The 8,374-nt window shown below is 38.8% G+C and overlaps 1 pseudogene across 1 annotated transcript; it reads right to left on the minus strand.

The window, feature by feature from the left end:
* Positions 1-5,951: 5,951 nt before the first annotated feature.
* On the minus strand, positions 5,952-8,374 carry LOC143542308 (dimethylnonatriene synthase-like; annotated as a pseudogene). Its single transcript, XR_013136882.1, has 2 exons — positions 7,423-8,374; positions 5,952-6,665 (listed from the first exon to the last, which is right to left on the minus strand). The product of XR_013136882.1 is annotated as a dimethylnonatriene synthase-like (transcript).

Genomic DNA, 8,374 nt, shown 5'->3' on the forward strand with positions numbered 1-8,374 from the left:
CTAAGGATGATCATGAAAATCATCTTCGAACCTTACTTGAAATTCTAAGAACCGAGAAGTTGTACGCCAAGTTCTCTAAATGCGATTTCTGGTTACACGAGGTGCAGTTTCTTGGTCACATCATTAATGTTAACGGTATTCAAGTAGACCCCGCTAAGATTGAAGCTATCTCTAAGTGGGAGATTCCAAAGTCGCCAATCGAAATTCGAAGTTTCTTAGGTTTGGCCGGCTATTACCGTAGGTTCATTGAAAACTTTTCTCAAATCGCTGTTCCCCTGACCTCCTTAACTCGCAAGAACATCAAATATGTATGGGGAACAAAGCAACAAGAGGCGTTCGATATACTTAAGCAAAAGCTCACCCAAGCACCTATACTGGCCTTGCCAGAAGGTACTGAGGACTTTGTGGTATTTAGTGACGCATCTCATTCCGGCTCGGGATGCTTACTAATGCAACACAAGAAAGTAATCGCCTACGTCTCTCGTCAACTCAAAGTACACGAAAAGAATTATACGACTCACGATCTAGAGTTAGGCGCCATAATCTTTGCACTCAAGATTTGGAGGCACTCTCTCTATGGAGTAAGATTTACCGTGTACACCGATCACAAAAGTCTAAAACACATCTTTGATCAAAAAGAGCTTAATATGCGCCAACGACGCTGGATGGAAACTCTAAACGACTATGATTACGAAATTGTTTATCATGAAGGTAAAGCCAACGTTGTGTCTGACGCCTTAAGTCGTAAGGAGCACGAGAAGCCAAAAAGAGTCCGAGCGTTAAGGCTAGAACTTCAAATTGATCTTTTCGAACAAATCAAATCTGCCCAAACTCAAGCAATCAATGAAAATCAAATCTCCAACGAAAAACGCAACGGTACCATTGACTCGTTAGTCAAGGGTGACGAAGGTATCCTTAGACTTGGAAATAGGATTTGGGTACCAATCGTTGGGGATTTGCGTGAGAAAATTTTGAACGAGGCCCACAAGCCCAAGTACATGATGCACCCCGGTAGTGACAAAATGTACCATAATCTCAAATCGAACTACTGGTGGAATGGAATGAAAAGAGATGTTGCTTCGCATGTTGCGAAATGTTTAACATGTTTGAAAGTCAAGGCTGAACACCAAAAGCCTTCGGGACTGCTCCAGCAACCCGAACTTCCCGTATGGAAGTAGGAGTTAATCACTATGGATTTCATTACCAAACTCCCGAAGACGACTCGACAACACAATGCTATTTGGGTGATGGTGGATCGATTAACAAAATTCGCACACTTCATACCTATCAATGAGTCGTACTCAATGGATAAACTAGCGCGTATTTATGTGAACAACATTGTTGCTTTGCATAGAGTACCGCTGTCTATAATTTCTGATCGAGACAGTCGTTTTATTTCTCACTTTTGGAAAAGCTTCCAACAAGCACTCGGTACAAAGCTTAACCTTAGCACCGCCTATCATTTGCAAACTGATGGGCAAAGCGAAAGGACCATTCAAACGTTGGAAGATATGCTCCGGGCTTGTGTGATTGATATAGGTGGAAGTTGGGATGACCAATTACCCCTAATGGAATTCTAATATAACAATAGCTATCACACAAGTATACAAGCCGCACCAATTGAGGCGTTATATGGTGAAAAATGTAGAACGCCCGTATGTTGGTCTGAAACCGGAGACAATCAATTATCTGGACCCGAGATAGTCCAAGAAATCACCGACAAGATTTTCCAAATCCGAGAACGACTTAAGACGGCACGTGATCGCCAAAAGAGTTACGCCGATGTCCGCCGTAAGTCGTTGGAATTCAAAGTTGATGACAAAGTGTTATTGAAAGTCTCGCCTTGGAGGGGCGTTGTTCGCTTCGGTAAGAAAGGAAAGTTAAGTCCTCGATTCGTTGGACCCTTCGAGGTACTTGAACGAATCGGCACTTTTGCATACCGCTTGCGACTGCCCGAGGAAATGCAAGGGATACACGATGTATTCCATGTTTCGAATCTACGTAAATGCTTAACTGATGAATCTTTGGCTATGCCATTAAAAGACGTTTGAAATAAATGAAAACTTAAAATTCGTAGAACGTCGTATTCAAATTGAATATTCGAAAACAAAGAAATTAAAAAGAAGAACATTGAAAATTGTGAAAGTAAAATGGGACTCGCGTAGAGGGCCCGAGTATACATGGGAATTAAAATCGGAAATGAAAAAGAAATACCCTCACTTGTTCTTGTGAAGCAACCTCGAGGATGAGATTTATTTCAAGGTGGGGAGGATGTAACATCATGGAAATTTTGAGCCAAAAATGACAAGTTTTCAAAGTCTAGGGATCAATTCTGCCAAATTCCAAACTCTAAGATTAAAAATGAAAATTCTGATTTCCTGACCCATCGCGCTACGCGATGGATCAGAAAAGAGACCCATCACGTATCGCGATGGGGTGTCTGACAAGTTGTGACACGTGTGCCACGTGGCACACGGTGGCATCGTCTTCCGCCACGTGTCACCACGTGGCAACATGGCCGCCACGTGTCGCCACATGGCGCAAAGCCTGCCACGTGTCGCCACGTGGCAAGCCTACTGGGCAACTCACCAGGGCTACGTCGCGGTACGCGACGGGTGACCTGAAGGCCGTCGCGTACCGCAATGGGATCCAAAAATTTGTCTATAAATAGAAAGGTCCGGGATTTCAATTGATGCATTCCAAACTCAGTACTCTTTTCTCTTTCTACCATCTCTCTACATTCCCACAATCATATTAACGATCCGCCTCGATAAGCGTGCCCCGATCCCTCGTTTGTGTACCGACGATTCCTCGAAGTGCGTGCCACTCTCCACCCACATACCAAGAAGCGTTTGTTATCATGGCGATGAGTCTCGAGAAACGTGCCAACGAGTGTTGAAGATTGGCGTTCATTGATTTGCGTGTCGAGAAAAGAATTGTTCGAGAAGTGAAGCGGCGTTGGAGTGTTGCTCGAATCATTAGGGTTTTCATAAGCCTTTAAGGTAAGACTTAAACGCCAATGAATATAACAAAGAAATATTATAAAGGCTTAAACCTTAAAGTCGAGGTAATACTCGATACCTTGGTAAAAAGAAATATTAACATAACAAAGAAAAGAATAAAAAAATGAATTGTAAATATGTATATATGTGTGTGTAAGTATATATGTATATTCTTTGTTATGGAATTATTATTTAAGCAATAATGAGTATTCTTAAAGAATAAAAGAAAAATAATACGTTTCTTAGAGAAGAATAAACGTCGGGTTTTTATATAAACTAAAGGTTTATAATTACTTTTAAACTAAAGGTTTTCAAGTAAATAAGATATATGAACTAAAGGTTCATCGAGGTATAGAACAAGAATAAGGGTCTTAAGCCGGATTGTATATCCGACTAACAAATATTTATAGTCGTACTATAGGTGCGAGATAAAAAGGTAAAGACCCTCGGACGGTGAGTGAAGTCGATCCCAAAGCGAAAAGGTGAATACGCCCCCAAACTTTTATAAACTTGTTTTCAAATAAAACAAAGGTGTTATATGAAAATTGTTTATAAGGAATTACATGTTCCTAAAACCGTTGTAAATAAGAGTATAAGCCTAGCCCTCAGGCTGTAGTATATGTCTGTCTGGATCCTTACATATGTGGTAGTACGCGGTGGGCACATCGCACCACGCTTGGTCGTAGGACGCTTTCCTATAGGAAGCACGGCCATGTGTATACTTACGGGTACTTAACTAAGTCGAACGCTGCGGTGTTTGCTGAGGTGACCTAGTGTAGAGGCTCGAGTTTGTAATGTGTTGTTTTAACTTTGTTATTCCTAAGCCACGATGGGCTGAGGCAGGCGTAGTCTCGAGGGGTAATGAAGTAAATGAAATATTTTTAGCGTCAGCGTGTTCACCAGCATTCGTTGCTGACGTATTTTATTTACATTTTGCAGGTGAACAATGATAGCGCTTGGATTAATGAAGTGCTACTAATATCCGATGGCTCGGATTTGTTTTGTATAAACTTAAGTTATATAAATGGTGGTTTTTGTAAAACAATTAAACTTAATCAGGAACCTTTTATAATCCCCACTTTTGTATATGTAAATAGTTACAACTTTAATCCACAAGTTTATAAGTCTTCCGCTAAATTAACACAACTCTGATATATTTACAAATGTGGTACCAACATAGTCGTCACACTCCTAGGCCGTGTTTTAGGGTGTGACAAGTGTTGGTATCAGAGTCATCGATCTTAGCGAATTGGGTATCGTAAAACAATACCCAAGCTTCGATCCAAGTATAGGAAATAATTGTTTATTTGTTTTAGAAATAAAATAATATACTTTATAATAAAATAATAAAAGTAAAGTTGAAAGTGAAACATCAAAACAAATTTGATTTTTAAATTGACATTCATTCACAATCACTTTCACGCCCGGTAAATCTTTTTCACATCCAACACCCTTTCTTCTCGAAGTATACTTCCATCTTCTTCTGGTTCTCGTCGTCCTTCTATACTAAATACTACGTCTATGGCAAACTCGGGTCGGTTCGGGTAAACTCGGGTTTTTTGGTCCTAAGACCAATACTTGACCCGAAACCGAAATTGGAAAAAATATACTACCCACTGAAGAACCGAAGGTAATATTTCAGATCTGAGTTTCGGTCTTTTAAAATCCGGGTTCTCGGATGTTTCGGTCCAACCCGAATTATGCACACCCTTATGGGCAATGTGGTCTTTTTGTCACCAATGTCTACGGTTTATTTTCATCTTAAAAATAAGTACAATCTTGGTCTCTTAACTTCACACACTTTTTGTTAATTTGAATGTATATAGTTACACATATACACTTTTATTCAAAATCAACTACCCCACGCTTTTTAACGGACATAATTTTATCACACGTTAATATATATATATATATATATATATATATATATATATATATATATATATATATATATATATATATATAGAAAAACTACGTCATAAAAATGAACATTTTATTTTCTTTAGCTTGAGTATGATATTGCTATATTTTTACAAAATATATAACATTTTACATGATTACCGGTTATGGATGAGGGTTGGAACGAGTCGATACAAAAAAGTGGTTAATTTGGTTTGGGTTGGTAGGGGTTCGAGTTGAACGAGGTCAGGTCAGATGAAGTTACAGGTTATAGTGGTGTCGGGTCGGAATGAGTTTCGGGCCTAAACAAGTTGGTTGAAAAATGTTATTTAAAATTGTATATTTCAGCTTTGCTTATGGGTTTTTGCCACCTTACATGGACGTCATTGTTTACATGCACCGAGACTGATAAACGTGTGTCCAGTACTACGTAATGCATGCAACCCAATCTTGGTAAGCGCTCAACCCAACGACACACACCAATTAATCAAACGTGAATTACGCGTGTGGTTTCGGTTAAGCATGTTTAGTGCCAGTTACGTGCAATCCAGTGCGGGCTATGCGTGTTCAATCTTCGGTTACACGCTTGCGGGCTTTGCACGATTTGCGCGTCCAATTAGGGTGTTACGTATTCACTGCATTAGCTGACGTATGTACCGACACTGCATCGTACGGACACCCAACTAGTTTAATTACGAAAGAAAAATCAAATTGTTAATTCCTATCCAACCGAAATGTATTTTAGTTGCTTTGGTTTGGATTTTATGACAGTTTAGATGCTTCAGATATATATTTTAGGAACTAAAATTCATTCGGGTTTATGGAACTAGATAGATCAAACCAACATCCATCGAAGGGTTTCTAGCCTACTGTTATCAATGTGGTAAAAAGTGACGTCTCTCCATTAGGGCAAAAGATAGCCATTCAACACCTTATTAATTTTACCTTTACACAACAAACACGAGAGTTTATGCACATATATTCATGGTAGTGTCATAAACCATTATCACATAAACATAATTAACAATTCCATCAAGTATATCATATATGATGGACTCTATACATAGGCTTCACATTATTTGAAATTAAGTACATACTATAGGCCGACATATAGAGAATTTTCCTTATAGTGCTTTAATTGGTCTGGTAGAGCCCTGGAGAAAGGCGTGGAGTGATGACAACTTCAAGTGGTTTCACCTTAGGCAAAGCAATCCCTAAACCCTCACTCATATCCACCGGCTTCCCCATCGGCGTTGACAAATCGAACCCTTGAAGTAACCGAGCTAGTGTCAAGTGAAGTACATGCCAAGCAAACATGGTTGCGGGGCACATTCTCCTTCTGGTGCTAAACGGGATGTACTCAAAATTCTGACCATGATAATTTATGTCCGCGTGTTCCTTAAGAAACCTTTCAGGTCTAAACTCATTAGGATCTGACCACACTTGCGGGTCCCTATGTAGCTTCCATACATTCACTATTAACCGAGTCCCTTTGGTGACATGATAGCCTTGAACATAACAGTCCTCCATGGCCTCATGAGGTCCTGCCAAGGGACCCGGCGGGTACAATCTAAGCGTTTCTTTAACTATGGCTTGTAGATACACAAGGTTCGTGATATCGGATTCTTCGACCCATTTCTTTCATCCCACATGGATGTCTAGCTCTTTTTGTGCGGCTTTTAGGATGTGGGGGTGGTTTAGTAATAAGGAGATAGTCCATGTCATTGTCAAAGCTGTGCTTTCTGAACCCGTGAACATGAGCATCTATGAAATCACATGTTGTGTATTGTAAGAGTTTGAAACAATAATGGGCCGACTGAATATTCATTAGAGCATAATTGAAACGTTTGATATCATCATTTTGGTATTTAAGCCCATAATAAAAACTTTAACATGAGCATCTATGAAATCACATTTCAGTCGTTCATTATCTCACTAAATATTATATTTCTCAAGATTTCGTTAACCTACTACATCTCAGTTACCATCTCTATATATATCTCACTTATAAACCTTTTCTTTTAGTTATTCACGCTATATATAAAATTCTGAATTCAAGAGATGTAGATCGATACCGATATTCCGATGATGCCACGAAATAAAGAAATCTTCAAATTTTAAAGATATAAATAAAGATAAATTGTTACCTTCATATTTGTGGGATGATTAGATCCAACGTCTCTTATTGGCTCGAAGAGGTAATACATACATACATATAACTTTTTTTATAGTTTCATTTTTTATGTTTTATTTTATAAAACCAACCTTTTATAAACTTATAACTTGAATTAAATAGTAATAAAATTAAAATGGAAATAGGTTATTTCTAAGTAGTTTGGTTATTGAGAACAAGTGTGAATTTTTTGAGTAATTTTAACTCTTACCAATGAAGAGAAAGTTATTAGCATCTAACTCACCACGTTTAACTTTACTTAAGCGGTTTGAAGTATATTTGTTCGAAGCTAGGGGTGACTAGATCATGAAGATTGAAAATTTAAAAAGCAAAACAAAAGTTACTAACCATTGTTGTTGCCTTGATGATGGTTTCTTGCCCATGACCAGACATTTCAACATCTTTAGGCAAGGCAGACAGCATCACATCCATGAAATCTTCATTTTTATTTGACTCTTTTCTCTTCTCAATATGTTCGGCAAGCCACTTTTCAATAACACCATCAATCTCTTTAGCCACTTGCTTCATAGCTTTCACATGCCCTCCAATGTCCATCCATTCCAAATATGGAAAGATATCAGACACAACAAAAACACCACTAATATGCAACGCTCTCTTTATAGCTTGTGTTACATGGAAGTCTTCATTGTTACCTTCATCACTAAAATCATTACTAAATCTTTTCCCAGCTAAGATTTTTATAAGTATATTAAAAGTTATGTGTTCAAACCACTTGTTCATCTCCACTATGGATGATTGGTCATGACCCCCCTTCTTTAGGGACAACAAAGAGAGCTCATTAACCGAGTTCGTCACTTCCGAGTCACGAACACTCTTGAACTTCTCAACACGTTCGCTCATAAAGAGCTCAGAAGTGACCATCTTTCGGATCTCTCGCCAATATGGTCCATATGGTGCGAATGCAAAACCAGCAGCACCATAGAACATGTGTCGGTTAATCGCCATATTTGGTCTTGTTGCAAAGATTCTATCATTTGTGGTGAAGCATTCTTTGATACTTTGCCAACTGCTAACCACCAATGCTGGACGAAAACCAAGGCGTAACGAGTAAACTGGTCCGTAGTCATCAGCAATCTTTCCTAGTATCTTTGCTATAGGAGCTTGACCTCTAAGAAAATGAAGGTGACCTACAATAGGCAATGCCCCTGATGGTTCTGGTGCTTCTAGTTTGCCACTTTTCTTGGCGTTGCTTCTTTTTCTAATGTTGTAACTGAAGGTTATAACAAAAAGAAGAAGCCCTAAATATGGTAGAAATTGAGGCAAAGTCACCATGCTTGTA

The sequence above is a fragment of the Bidens hawaiensis genome, unplaced genomic scaffold (genome assembly GCF_021521415.1).
Source record: "Bidens hawaiensis isolate Kalapana, Puna unplaced genomic scaffold, B.hawaiensis_p1.1 tig00012815_1, whole genome shotgun sequence".
In the NCBI taxonomy this organism is placed as follows: Eukaryota; Viridiplantae; Streptophyta; class Magnoliopsida; order Asterales; family Asteraceae; genus Bidens; species Bidens hawaiensis.